This window comes from Triticum dicoccoides, chromosome 2A, assembly GCF_002162155.2.
Source record: "Triticum dicoccoides isolate Atlit2015 ecotype Zavitan chromosome 2A, WEW_v2.0, whole genome shotgun sequence".
NCBI lineage: Eukaryota > Viridiplantae > Streptophyta > Magnoliopsida > Poales > Poaceae > Triticum > Triticum dicoccoides.
In genome coordinates, this window is record NC_041382.1 from 493,229,689 (window position 1) to 493,244,890 (window position 15,202).

A 15,202-nucleotide genomic window follows, 5' to 3' on the forward strand; every position below is an offset into this window, starting at 1 on the left:
ACAAACGATTGAAATTGGAATTTCATCAGAAGTTTTATCCTATGCATCATGTTCCTCGTGATCGTAATTATATATATAATTTTTGGCCTCACGAAGGAGAAAGCACCGCTCAAGCTTGGGGGAGGCTTAAATCAATGTTACATTCATGCCCCAATTATGAGCTCTCAAGAGAAATGATTATTCAAAAATTTTATGCTCGGCTTTCTGATAGCAATCACACCTTGCTTGATTCTTCTTGTGCTGGCTCTTTTATGATGAAGACTATTGAATTCAAATGGGATTTATTGGAAAGAATTAAATGCAACTCTGAAGATTGGGACCTCGACAAAGGTAAGGAGTCAGGTATGACACCTAGTTTTGATTGTGTTAAATCTTTTATGGATACCGATGTTTGCCGTAAATTTAGCACTAAATATGGACTTGACTCTGAGATAGTAGCTTCTTTCTGTGAATCTTTTGCTACTTATGTTGATCTCCCCAAGGAGAAGTGGTTTAAATATCATCCTCCCATAGAAGTAAAAATAGCTGCACCTATTAAAGTTGAAGAAAAGATTGTCACTTATAATGGTCCTATTGTTCCTACTGCATATGTTGAGAAACCACCTTCCCTATTAAGATAAAGGATCATGCTAAAGCTTCTACTGTGGTTCGTAAAAGCAATATTAAAACTTATACACCTCATGAGGAAATTAAAGTTGAACCTGATATTGCTATTGTTAAAGATCTCTTGTCCGATAATATTGATGGGCAGGTCATTCATTTCCTTGATGAAACTGCTAGAATTGCTAAACCTTGTGCTAAAGATAAAAACAGACCGGTGGTAGGCATGCCTGTTATTTCTGTTAAAATAGGAGATCATTGTTATCATGGCTTATGTGATATGGGTGCTAGTGCTAGTGCAATACCTTATTCCTTATACAAAGAAATTATGCATGATATTGCACCTGCTGAGATAGAAGATATTGATGTCACAATTAAACTTGCCAATAGAGATACTATTTCACCAATGGGAATTGTTAGAGATGTTGAAGTCTTGTATGGGAAAACTAAATATCCTGCTGATTTTCTTGTTCTTGGTTCCCCACAAGATAGCTTTTGTCCCATTATATTTGGTAGACCCTTCCTGAACATTGTTAATGCTAGTATAGATTGCAAAAGGGATGTTATTACTATCGGTTTAGATGATATGACTCATGAATTTAATTTTTCTAAATTTAGTAGACAACACCATGAAGAAGAATTGCCTAGTAAGGATGAAATTATTGGTCTTGCTTCTATTGCCGTACCTCCTAGTGATCCTTTAGAACAATATTTGCTAGACCATGAAAATGATATGTTTATGATTGAAAGAAGGGAAATAGACGAAGTATTCTTTAAACAGGAACCTATTCTAAAAAACAATTTGCCTGTTGAAATCCTAGGGGATCCTCCTCCACCCAAGGGTGATCCCGTGTTTGAGCTTAAACCGTTAGCTAACACTCTTAAATATGCTTATCTTGATGAGAAAAAGATATATCCTGTTATTATTAGTGCTAACCTTTCAGAGCATGAGGAAGAGAGATTATTGAAAACTCTGAAGAAGCACTGTGCTGCTATTGGGTATACTCTTGATGATCTTAAGGGCATTAGTCCCACTCTATGTCAACATAAAATTAATTTGGAAGAAGATGCTAAACTAGTTCGTGATCATCAACGATAGCTGAATCCTAAAATCAAAGAAGTGGTAAGAAAGGAAATACTAAAGCTCCTTGAGGCAGGTATAATTTATCCCGTTGATGATAGTCAGTGGGTAAGTCTTGTCCATTGTGTCCCTAAGAAGGGTGGTATTACTGTTGTTCCTAATGATAAAGATGAATTGATTCCTCAAAGAATTATTACAGGTTATAGGATTGTAATTGATTTCCGCAAATTAAATAAGGCTACTAAAAAGGATCATTACCCCTTACCTTTTATCGATCAAATTCTAGAAAGATTATCCAAACATACACATTTTTACTTTCTAGATGGTTATTTTGGTTTCTCTCAAATACCTGTGTTAGCCAAAGATCAATCAAAGACTACTTTTACTTGCCCTTTTGGTACTTTTGCTTATAGACGTATGCCTTTTGGTCTATGTAATGCACCCGCTACCTTTCAAAGATGCATGATGGCTATATTCTCTGACTTTTGTGAAAAGATTTGTGTGGTTTTCATGGACGATTTTTCCGTCTATGGATCTTCTTTTGATGATTGCTTGAGCAACCTTGATCGAGTTTTGCAGAGATGTGAAGAAACTAATCTTGTCTTGAATTGGGAAAAGTGCCACTTTATGGTTAATGAAGGTATTGTATTGGGGCATAAAGTTTCTGAAAGAGGTATTGAAGTTGATAAAGCCAAAGTTGATGCTATTGAGAAGATGCCATGTCCCAAGGACATCAAAACTATAAGAAGTTTCCTTGGTCATGCCGGATTTTATAGGAGGTTCATTAAGGACTTCTCAAAAATTTCTCGGCCTCTGACTAATTTATTACAAAAAGATATACCATTTGTTTTTGATGATGATTGTGTAGAAGCATTTGAAATACTTCAGAAAGCATTGATCTCTGCACCTATTGTTCAGCCACCTGATTGGAATTTACCCTTTGAAATTATGTGTGATTCTAGTGATTATGCTGTAGGTGTTGTTCTAGGACAAAGAGTTGATAAGAAATTAAATGTTATTCAATATGCTAGTAAAACCCTAGACAATGCTCAAAGAAATTATGCTACTACTGAAAAAGAGTTCTTAGCGGTTGTATTTGCTTGTGATAAGTTCAGACCTTATATTTTTGATTCTAAAGTAACTATTCACACTGATCATGCTGCTATTAAATATCTTATGGAAAAGAAAGATGCTAAACCTAGACTTATTAGATGGGTTCTCTTGCTACAAGAATTTGATTTGCATATTGTTGATAGAAAGGGAGCTGAGAACCCCGTTGCAGACAACTTGTCTAGGTTAGAAAATGTGCTTGATGACCCACTTCCTATTGATGTTCCTATTGATGATAGCTTTCCTGATGAGCAATTAAATGTCATAAATACTTCTCATACTGCTCCATGGTATGCTGATTATGCTAATTACATTGTTGCTAAGTTTATACCACCTAGTTTCACATACCAACAAAAGAAAAAGTTCTTCTATGATTTGAGACATTACTTTTGGGATGACCCACATCTTTATAAAGAAGGAGTAGATGGTGTTATTAGAAGTTGTGTACTTGAGCATGAACAGGAACAAATCCTACGCAAGTGTCACTCCGAAGCTTATGGAGGACACCATGCTGGAGATAGAACTGCACATAAGGTATTGCAATCTGGTTTTTATTGGCCTACTCTCTTCAAGGATGCCTGTAAGTTTGTCTTATCTTGTGATGAATGTCAAAGAATTGGTAATATTAGTAGATGTCAATAAATGCCTATGAATTATTCACTCGTAACTGAACCATTTAATGTTTGGGGCTTTGACTATATGGGACCCTTTCCTTCCTCTAATGGATATACACATATTTTAGTTGCTGTTGATTACGTTACTAAGTGGGTAGAAGCTATTCCAACTAGTAGTGCTGATCATAACACTTTTATTAAAATGCTTAAAGAACTTATTTTTCCAAGATTTGGAGTCCCTAGATATTTAATGACTGGTGGTGGTTCACATTTTATTCATGGTGCTTTCCGTAAAATGCTTGCTAAATATGATGTTAACCATAGAATTGCATCTCCTTATCAACCTCAGTCTAGTGGTCAAGTAGAATTGAGTAATAGAGAACTCAAATTAATTTTGCAAAAGACTGTTAATAGATCTAGAAAGAATTGGTCCAAGAAACTTGATGATGCATTATGGGCATATAGAACTGCATATAACAATCCTATGGGTATGTCTCCGTCTAAAATGGTTTATGGAAAAGCATGTCACTTACCTCTCGAACTAGAGCACAAGGCATATTGGGCCATTAAAGAACTCAATTATGATTTCAAACTTGCCAGTGAGAAGAGGTTATTTGATATTAGATCACTTGATGAATGGAGAACCCAAGCCTATGAAAATGCCAAGTTGTTTAAAGAAAAAGTTAAAAGATGGCATGACAAAAGAATACAAAAGTGTGAGTTTAATGTAGGTGATTATGTATTGCTATACAACTCTCGTTTAAGATTTTTTGCAGGAAAACTTCTCTCTAAATGGGAAGGTCCTTACGTTATCGAGGAGGTCTATCATTCCGGTGCCATAAAAATCAACAACTTTGAAGGCACAAATCCGAAGGTGGTGAACGGTCAAAGAATCAAACATTATATCTCAAGTAATCCCATAAATGTTGAAACCAATGTTATTGAAACCGTAACCCCGGAGGAATACATAAGGGACACTTTCCGGAACGTTTCAGCCTCCGAAAAGGAATAGGTATGTGGTACGGTAGGTAAACCGACTCCAAAACAGTTTTTTAGGCAATATTTCTCCGTTTTGGAATATTTAGAAAAATAGAAAAATAAGTAGCAGTCTGGGAAGGACACGAGGGCTCCACGAGGGTGGAGGGCGCGCCCCCTACCTCGTGGGCACCTTGTGTGCTCTCTGGACTCCGTTTTCGTACACGACACGTATTTTGGTCGGTAAAAAATCATTATATAATCTGCCGAAGGTTTTGACTCCCGTATCACGCAAAAATCTCATGTTTTTGTTTTGAGCTGTTTTCCTGACAGATCCATGTCGTCATGTCGTCTTCAAGCGCCCCCAAGGACCAGTTCTTCGAGAAGGTCATCAACCCCTACCTCGCAGAAGTGCTGCAACACCCTCAAACCATTGACATGCGTGAGGGGCTGTTGCACATCTGTGATGCTCAGGGACCAAGGAAGACCGGAAGCACGGAGGCAAGGCTCGAGGCCTTGGAGCAAGAAGTTTTCAAGTGTCAGGAGATGGTGGAGCATGGACTCAATTCCAATCACATCATGATCATGGAGTTCACCAACAACCACAAGTTGGATGTCAAGGACATTGGGGAGGCGATCTTCAAGCTTCATGAGAAAAATGAGCACCTCCAAGCCCAAATCTATGACCTGCAAAATCAAAACTATGAGTATGAATATATATTCAAGAGGATGAGTTTGGCTGCAGATTGAGGTTCCAGGAGACTCGGTCATCCTTCTATGATGGTGAGCCTATGCCTTGGAAGAAGGACGACAAGCCTATGCCATCAACAAAATCACCACCGTCTCCACCAACAAAGAAGAATTGAGTATCTGGTATGGGCACTCCCCTTTGCAACTGCCAAGATTGGGGGAGTTCCCCGGTCTCATATCACCATCACTTTTATCTTTACCGTTTTTCTTAGTTCTATCCTTTTGGTAATATCTTGATCTAGTAGAATAAAAGTTCTTAGTATGATCTAGTTGTGAGTTTTGCTTTATAATCCTTCTATGTAATCGAGTCCGTGAGATATATAATAAAGATTAGTGTTGAGTCAAGGGCTTGATTATTTTGCCATGATCCTGAGGGAATAAAAGAAAAGATAAAGAAATAAAAAGAAACAAAGAGATCATATGAGTCTTATGGAGAGTAATGAGCTCACATAGAAAAAGTATGATGAATAAAAGGTGTTGAGGGTTGACAAACATAGTTTTGGTCATCATTGCAATTAATAGGAAGTAATAAAGAAAGAGAGGTCTTCACATATAGATATACTATCTTGGACATCTTTTGTGATCATGAGCACTCATTAAAATATGACATGCTAAAAGAGTTGACGTTGGACAAGGAAGACAACGTAATGGGTTATGTTTTCTTACATCTAAGATAAATTATATTGTCATGGATCATCCAACATAGTTGAGCTCGCCTTTCCCCCTCGTGCTAGCCAAATTCACCGCACCAAGTAGAGATACTACTTGTGCTTGCAAATACCCTTAAACCAGTTTTGCCATGAGAGTCCACCATACCTACCTATGGATTGAGTAAGATCCTTTAAGTAAGTTGTCATCGGTGCAAGCAATAAATTTTTTGCCCTAAATATGTATGACTTATTAGTGTGGGAGAAAATAAACTTTATCCGATCGTGTGATATGGAAGAAATAAAAGCGACAAACTGTATAATAAAGGTCCATATCACAAGTGGCAATATAAAATGACGTTCTTTCGCATTAAGATTTTGTGCATACAACCATAAAAGCGCATGACAACCTCTGCTTCCCTATGCGAAGGGCTTATCTTTTACTTTTATCTCCTACATTGCATAAGAGTCATGGTGATCTTCACCCTTCATTTTTACATTTTATCCTTTGGCAAGCACATTATGTTGAAAAGATCCTGGTATATATGGCTAATTGGATGTGAGTTTTCATGAACTATTACTGTTGACATTACCCTTGAGGTAAAACGTTGGGAGGCAAAAACTATAAGCCCCTATCTTTCTCTATGTCCGATTAAAACTCCATAGCCATAAGTATTGCGTGAGTGTCAGCAATTGTGAAAGACTATATGATAGTTGAGTATGTGGACTTGCTGAAAAGCTCTTATATATTGACTATTTCCTATGTTATGATAAATTGCAATTGCTCCAATGACTGCGATTATAGTTTGTTAGTTTTCAATGAGGTTTACTATTCATACTTGAAATTGTGATCGAATTATTACTCTAGCATAACAAATCACATGACAAGAATTATATAAGTTGTTGTTCTAAGAATGATCATGATGCCCTCATGTCCGTATTTTATTTTTTTATTGACACCTCTATCTTTAAACATGTGGACATATTTTTCAATTTCGGCTTTTCGCTTGAGGACAAGCGAGGTCTAATCTTGGGGGAGTTGATACGTCCATTTTGCATCATGCTTTTATATCGATATTTATTGCATTATGGGCTGTTATTACACATTATGTCACAATACATATGCCTATTCTCTCTTATTTTATAAGGTTTACATGAAGAGGGAGAATGCCGGCAGCTGGGATTCTGGGCTGGAAAAGGAGCAAATATTCGAGACCTATTCTGCACAGCTGCAAAAGTCCTGAAACTCCACGGAAGACGTTTTCAGAATATATAAAAAATACTCAGCGGAAGAGATTCACCAGGGGGGCCACACCCTGCCCACGAGGGTGGGGGGCGCGCCCTACCCCCTGGGCGCGCCCCCTACCTCGTGGGCCCCCTGGTGGCCCTCCGGTGGCCATCTTCTGCTATATGAAGTCTTTCGATGGGAAAAAAATAACAAGCCATCTTCTTAGACGAAACTCCGCCGCCACGAGGCGGAACCTTGGCGGAACCAATCTAGGGCTCTGGCAGAACTGTTCTGCCGGAGAAACTTCCCTCCCGCAGGGGGAAATCATCGCCATCGTCATCACCAACACTCCTCTCATCGGGAGAGGGCAATCTCCATCAACATCTTCATCAGCACCATCTCCTCTCAAAACCCTAGTTCATCTCTTGTATCCAATTCTTTTCTCGAAGTCCGGGATTGGTGCTAGTAGGTTGCTAGTAGTGTTAATTACTCCTTGTAGTTGATGCTAGTTGGTTTAATTGGTGGAAGATCATATGTTCAGATCCTATATGCATATTAATACCCCTCTGATTATGAACATGTTTATGCTTTGTGAGTAGTTACGTTTGTTCCTGAGGACATGGGAGAAGTCTTGCTATTAGTAGTCATGTGAATTTGGTATTCTTTCGATATTTTGATGAGATGTAAGTTGTCTCTCCTCTAGTGGTGTTATGTGAACGTCGACTACATGACACTTCACCATTATTTGGGCCTAGAGGAAGACATTGGGAAGTAATAAGTAGATGATGGGTTGCTAGAGTGACAGAAGCTTAAACCCTAGTTTATGCGTTGCTTCGTAATGGTCTGATTTGGATCCATTTTTTTCATGCTATGGTTAGGTTTACCTTAATACTTTTGTTGTAGTTGCGGATCCTTGCAATAGAGGTTAATCATAAGTGGGATGCTTTTCCAAGTAAGGGCAGTACCCAAGTACCGGTCTACCCACATACCAAATTATCAAAGTACAGAACGCGAATCATATGAGCGTGCTGAAAACTAGCTTGAAGATATTCCCATGTGTCCTCGGGAGCGCTTTTCTCTATATAAGAGTTTGTCCAGGCTTCTCCTTTGCTACAAAAAGGATTGGGCCACCTTGCTGCACATTATTTACTTTTGTTACTTGTTGCTCGTTACAAACTATCCTATCACAAAACTATCTATTACCACTTATTTCAGTACTTGCAGAGAATACCTTGCTCGAAACCTCTTATCATTTCCTTCTGCTCCTCGTTGGGTTCGACACTCTTACTTATCGAAAGGACTATGATAGATCCCCTATAATTGTGTGTCATCACTCTAGTATTTCTTCCAAGCAGATATTTGGTTTGTGATTGGGTAATCCTTACCACTTATTTGTTCATATCCATACCTTGTTGATTTATTCATCTACCTTTCTCTAAGTGGTTTCTCAACCTAATGGATGTGTGATGATTTACTTTGGAATTTATTTGTTCATCCTTGTTCGAATGTTTGTTGTGAGACTATATGTTGCAATTTCATTCCATTGATTCAGCTTGAATATCTGTCTTTCGAAATTCTAACGGATGTCACCCTCTTCAGGATGGCTCCTCCAACACGTCAGAATCCGCCACCACCTCCACTAGTAGAAAAGGGGGCTTTGGTCCAGGCTGGGTAAGCCCATTAGTCCCGGTTCAGTCTAGAACCGGGACCAATGGGTGCATTTATCCCGGTTCGTGCGGCTAAGGCATTAGTCCTGGTTCACCTGGGCCCTTTAGTCCCAGTTCGTGCCACGAACCGGGACAAAAGGGTGCGATGCCCATTAGTCCCGGTTGGTCGCACCAACCGGTACTAAGGGTTAGACCTTTAGTCCCGGTTGGCGCCACCAACTGGGACTAATGGGCTTTGAGGCATTAGTACCGGTTCATGGCACGAACCGGTACTAAAGATCCCATTTTCAAACTCCCCCCTTGTGGACCGCCTTTTCAGTTTTAGAAAAAACAAAACAAAATGATGGAAATGTCAAAAAAATAAAATAAAATAAGTTTCCCATGTGATATGTGGTCTAGTTGTTGGGAAAATTTACAAATATGAATTTCAAATTTATTTACAAAATCTCTCTGGAATTTGTAAAATGGGCATAACTTTTGCATACGAACTCAGATTAAAAAGTTTTTTATATGAAAAATCATCTACTCGAAAAGTTACATCCGATGGAGACCGCCTATGTCCTGTTTGCAAATTTGTAGAATCCTTAGATTCCAAAAGGAAAAAAAGTTATGCTCAAATTTCAGTTTTTTTAAATTTTCATTAAATCTGGTCAAACTATGGTCAAACTACTTATTCAAGAAGTATTAGTGTTACTAAATAATTATTCAAGAATATTAGTGTTATTAAATAATTATTTCAGTTTTTTTGAATTTTGGTCAAATCTGGTCAAACTGTGGTCAAACAATGGTCAAACTACTTATGCAAGAAATATTAGTGTTACTAAAAAATTATTGTTTTTTAGAACAATAGTTTCAAACTCAAACAGTGAAATGTGTGACTTCATGCTCAAGCTAAACTCCTGAGGGTTAATAGGATTGACATCTTACTATTGTCAGGAAAACAACGAGTGCAGACTTGGAAATGAGGGAGAATAGAACCCGGAAGTTAAGCGTGCTCAGGCTGGGGGAGTGGGAGGATGGGTGACCGTCTGGGAAGTTAGATGATTTGGAATGATGAGGGGTGATTACAGATTAAATTGAGCAGTGATGAGGGGTGATTAGAGATTAGAGGTTAAAATAATTCAGAAATTTGAAAATAAAAAAATTACAAAAAAAATCAAAAAATTTCCTTTAGTACCGGTTGGTGTTACCAACCGGGACTAAAGGTGGACCGGCCACGTGGAGGGCCTTTAGTCCTGGTTCTGGTTTGAACCGGGACTAAAGGGTCAGGGCATTAGTACCGACCCTTTAGTCCCGGTTCAGGAACCGGGACTAAAGGCCCTTACGAACCGGGACAACAGGCCCTTTTTCTACCAGTGCTCCACCTCCAGAGGTATGTCAAGCTATCATGGCAGCCACTAACGCCAACACTCAGGTGCTTTTGCAACTCTTGCAAGAGTGGAACCAAGGGCAGGGCAACCAAGGAAATCAAGGCCAAGGCAACAATTAGCCTCAGTTTGCTACCCTCAACCAGTTCCTCGCAAACTTGCCAAAGTCCTTCAGCAAATGTGTTGAGGCCACACACGCCGCCGACTGGCTCGTGGACATCTGCAAACATTTTGAATGTAGCAATGTCAGACCTGAGGACTTTGTCAAGTTTGCTTCGTTTCAACTCAAGGACCAAGCAGCTGAGTGGTATCAACAATACAGAGATTCCAGAGGAGGTCGTTTGATTACCTGGGATGATTTCCATCGAGATTTCAAAGCTCATCACATCCCACCAAGTGTGGCTCAGAGCAAGCGTGAGGAGTTCTGCAATCTCAAGCAAGGCAACATGTCTATGTATCAATACAATATCCAGTTTCAGAAACTTGCTCGCTTCGCTAAACAAGATGTTCCTGATGAAAAGAGTATGATCTATCAATTCAGAGGTGTCCTCAGAGAGGATTTGTAGTTAGCTCTCGTGCTTCTTGAGCCGACTAAGTTCGATCAATTCTATAACATGGCACTAAAGCAAGAAGCTGATCAGCTCAAGTGTGAGGCATCTAAGAAGAGAGTCAGGGATGCAGTTCAATCTTCTTCTTCATCACAAGTGGCAGCTAAGCAACAGAAGTTTTGGCTGCCTCCTCCTCCGTTTCATCAGCCCTACCAGCAGAAGAGTAAATGTGGCAATGGATCTTCCAACCCACCCAACCTAGGCTATTAGAACAAAGCTTAGTCTCAAACTCCAAGGTCAAGTGCTCCTTATCATCGTCCGCTCTCAGAGGTTACTTGCAACAAGTGTCAGCAGAAAGGGCACTATGCAAATAAGTGCTTCAACCAAAGGCTCCTTCCGCCTCCTCCTCTTGTGAGATCTCCAGCAATGCAGTGGTCAAGCATAATCCCAAGCATGCTAAGGTGAACATGATGAACGCAGCTCAGGCAGAGGATTCTTCAGAAGTGATCATGGGTAACCTTCTAGTTAACTCCTTTCCCGCAAAAGTATTGTTTGATACTAGTGCATCGCTTTCTTTCATTTCAAGACCTTTTGTTGCCAAGCATGTGTTTGTGACCGAAAAGATTCCTTTCCCGTTGAAGATTGTGTCCCCGGGTAAGCAAATGGCATCTAATAATTGCGTCTCGGATGTGTCTATCGAGATGGGCAACTATAAATTTCTGTCTTCTCCAATTGTTCTTGGTGACTCGGATATTAATCTAATTCTCGGCATGGACTGGCTATCTAAGCACAAGGCTCAGCTTGATTGTGCTGCTAGGCAGATTCAATTGACACACTCTTCTGAGGATGTGATCATCTATGCCACTCGTGATGAAACCATTCGACTATTTTCTCTCAATGAGAAAGGCGAGTTGAATGCCATCTCTCAGATTCCAGTCGTTTGTGAGTACCAAGATGTCTTTCCAGAAGAGCTTCCGGGAATGCCTCCTCACCGGCCAGTTGAATTTGTTATCGATCTTGAGCCTGGAACGGAACCTGTTTGCAAGTGTCCTTACAAGCTTGGACCAGAGGAGTTGAAGGAGTTGAAGAAACAACTCGATGAACAAGAGCGTATGGGTCTGATCAGACCGAGTTCATCTCCATGGGGTTGTGGTGTCCTTTTTGTCAAGAAGAAGGATGGAACGGAACGACTCTGTGTCGACTACCATCCATTGAACAAGAAGACAATAAAGAACAAGTATCCACTTCCCAACATCAATGAGCTATTCGAGTAACTTAAAGGGGCCAAAGTATTCTCCAAGGTTGACCTCCGTATGGGTTATCATCAGATTCGCATTCGTAAACAAGATATCCCCAAGACAACATTCAGAACAAGCTATGGTTCGGATGAATATATTGTCATGTCTTTCGGCCTTGTCAATGCTCCTCCAACGTTCTCTCGCATGATGAACTTCATCTTTAATCCTTACACAAATGATTTCGTCCTGGTGTATCTCGATGATATCTTGGTTCTTTCCAAGAATATGGAGGACCATGCCAAGCATTTGAGATTGGTGCTTGACAAACTCACAAAGCATCAATTCTATGCGAAGTTTTCCAAGCGTGAGTTCTGTCTTGACGAAGTTCTTTACCTTGGTCATATCATCTCCGCTAAGGGCATCACTGTTAATCCCGAGAAGGTGTCTGCAATTGTGAATTGAGAACCTCCTCAGAATGTCAAGCAGCTCCGCAGTTTTCTTGGGCTTGCAAGTTATTGTCGAAGATTCGTTGAGAATTTCTCTAAGATTGCAAAGCCTCTTTCCAATCTTCTTCAGAAGCATTTCAAGTATGTCTGGACGCCTGAATGTGACGTTGCTTTCAACACCCTCAAAGAGAAGCTGGTCACAGCTCCTGTCTTGACTCCTCCTGATGAATCCAAGCCATTTGAAGTTTTCTGTGATGCTTCCTTACAAGGTCTCGGTGCTGTGTTAATGCAAGAGAAGAAAGTGGTGGCTTATACCTCTCGTTAGTTGAAGCCCAACGAGAGGAACTACCCCACTTATGATCTTGAGTTGGCGGCAGTTTTTCATGCATTATTAACGTGGAGACATCTCTTGTTGGGAAGGAAAGTGGACATCTTCACATATCATAAGAGCCTCAAGTACATCTTCACTCAACCCAACCTCAACCTCAGACAGACTCGATGGGTCGAAATGATTCAAGAATACAATCCAAATATTGAATATACTCCAAGCAATGCCAATGTCATTACAGATGCTTTGAGCAGGAAGGCTTACTGCAACAGCTTAATTCACATGCCCTTCCAACCGGACCTTTGTGAAGCTTTCCGCAAACTGAATCTCCAAGTTGTTCCTCAAGGCTTTCTTGCCAACCTCCAAGTCTCTCCTACTTTGGAAGATCAAATCCGTGAGGCACAACTCCTGGATTCCATGGTGAAGAAGGTGAAACATGGGATTGCCAAGATCCAACCCAAATACAAGTGCTATCGCATTGATGACAAAGACACTCTATTCTTCTAGGACCTGTTTGTGGTTCCTAAAGATGATCTAAGGAAAGTCATTATGAATGAGGCGCACAATTCCCTTCTATCCATTCATCCTAGAAGTACGAAGATGTACCATGACCTCAAGCAGTCGTATTGGTGGACTCGAATGAAGTGAGAAATTGCTCCATTCGTGAATGAATGTGATGTCTGCAGAAGGGTGAAAGCAGAACACCAACGGCCAGTTGGTCTCCTCCAACCTCTTGCTACTCCCGAATGGAAGCTTGACCATATTGAAATGGACTTCGTTACTGGATTTCCCAAGTCCAAGCATGGAAATGATGCTATCTTCATTGTCATCAACAAGCTTACAAAACTGGCACATTTCCTTCCAATCAAAGAATCTATCACAACAGCTCAGCTGGCAGAGCTATACACCTCCACGATTGTCTCCTTGCACGACATTACGCAATTGATATCTTCAGATCGTGGAAGCATTTTCACCTCCAAGTTCTGGGACTCCTTCCAGAAGGCCATGGGCACCAACTTTCTCTTCAGCATAGCTTTCCATCCACAAACTAGTGGCCAAGTCGAGCGAGTTAATCAAATCCTTGAAGATATGCTCAGGGCTTGTGTCATTTCCTTCGGTATGAAGTGGGAAGATTTTCTTCCGTATGCCGAGTTCTCATACAACAACAGCTTCCAAGCGAGTTCGGGCAAGGCCCCATTCGAAATCCTCTATGGCAGAAAGTGACGTACTCTTCTCAATTGGTCAAAGACGGGTGAACACCAACTTCTTGGCAACGACTTAATCACAGAAGCTGAAGAAATGTGTAAAGTCATCTGTAAAAATCTGAAAGCCGCGCAATGGCGCCATAAGAGTTACTATGATAGCAAGCACCATGACTTGGCTTTCGAGATCGGAGACCATGTCTACCTCCGTGTCTCTCCAATGAAAGGTACTCGTAGCTTCGGTATCAAAGGGAAGCTTGCCCCTAGATACGTGGGTCCTTTCAAGATCATTGGCAAAAGAGGCGACCTCGCCTATCAACTTGAGCTTCCATCCAACTTCGCAAATGTGCATGATGTGTTTCATGTGTCATAGCTTGGAAAGTGCTTCAAGACTCATGAGTGCACCATCAACTTCGAACAGATTGATCTCCAAGAAGACCTGTCTTATCATGAGCATCCCGTTGCTATTCTTGAAGAAACCGAGCGCAAGACTCGCAACAAGTCAATCAAATTCCTGAAAGTGAAGTGGTCACACCATTCCGATCGAGAAGCCACCTGGGAGCGCAAGGATCACCTCCGTTCCGAATATCCAGAGTTCTTTCAGTCCTAGATCTCGGGACGAGATCCTCTCGTAGTGTTGGTACCTTGCCGCATGGAGCGAGGCTGTAACACCCGGGATGTAACTTGCCATATTTGTAACTCTGACTCTTGCCATTTTCGGCCTTAAGTCATGCGATTCCCTTCGTGGTTGGGTTTTGTCTTCGTTTTGCTTTTTGTTCATGTCATGCATTTCATATCATGTCATCATGTGCATCGCATTTCCATTCGTGTTCGTCTCATGCATCCGAGCATTTTCCCCATTGTCCGTTTCGCAATCCAACACTCCCACATGCACTGGCGCACCCCTCTTGTATCTTTTCGTGAGCGGGTGTTAAACGTTCTCGGAATGGACCGACATTTGCCAAGTGGCCTTGGTACACCACCGGTAGACCTCCTGTCAAATTTCGTTCCATTTGTAGGCCGTTTGATGCACCAATGGTTAACCGGGTAACTGCAAAGGCCTCTTGTGTGTTGCAGCCCAACACCCATCCAGAACAGCCCAATAACCCATCTAAACCATCTCCATGTCCTCCGTCGTCGGATCACGATTGTGTGGACAAAAACTACACCTCATTTGGACACTCCAAACTCCCTCTACCTATAAATATGGGCATCACCCCGAAATTTCGCATATGAAACGCTAGCCCCGCTCCCCTCCGCCGCCACACACGTCCGGTCCGCACTGGACCAAAACCCGTTGCCGCACCCGCGCCAGCCGCAGTGCGCCACATGGCCTTCCACTGCCATCTGCCGCGCCGGCCCGCTCGGCCCAGCGCGGGCCCCCGATGGCCCGTTCGCCAG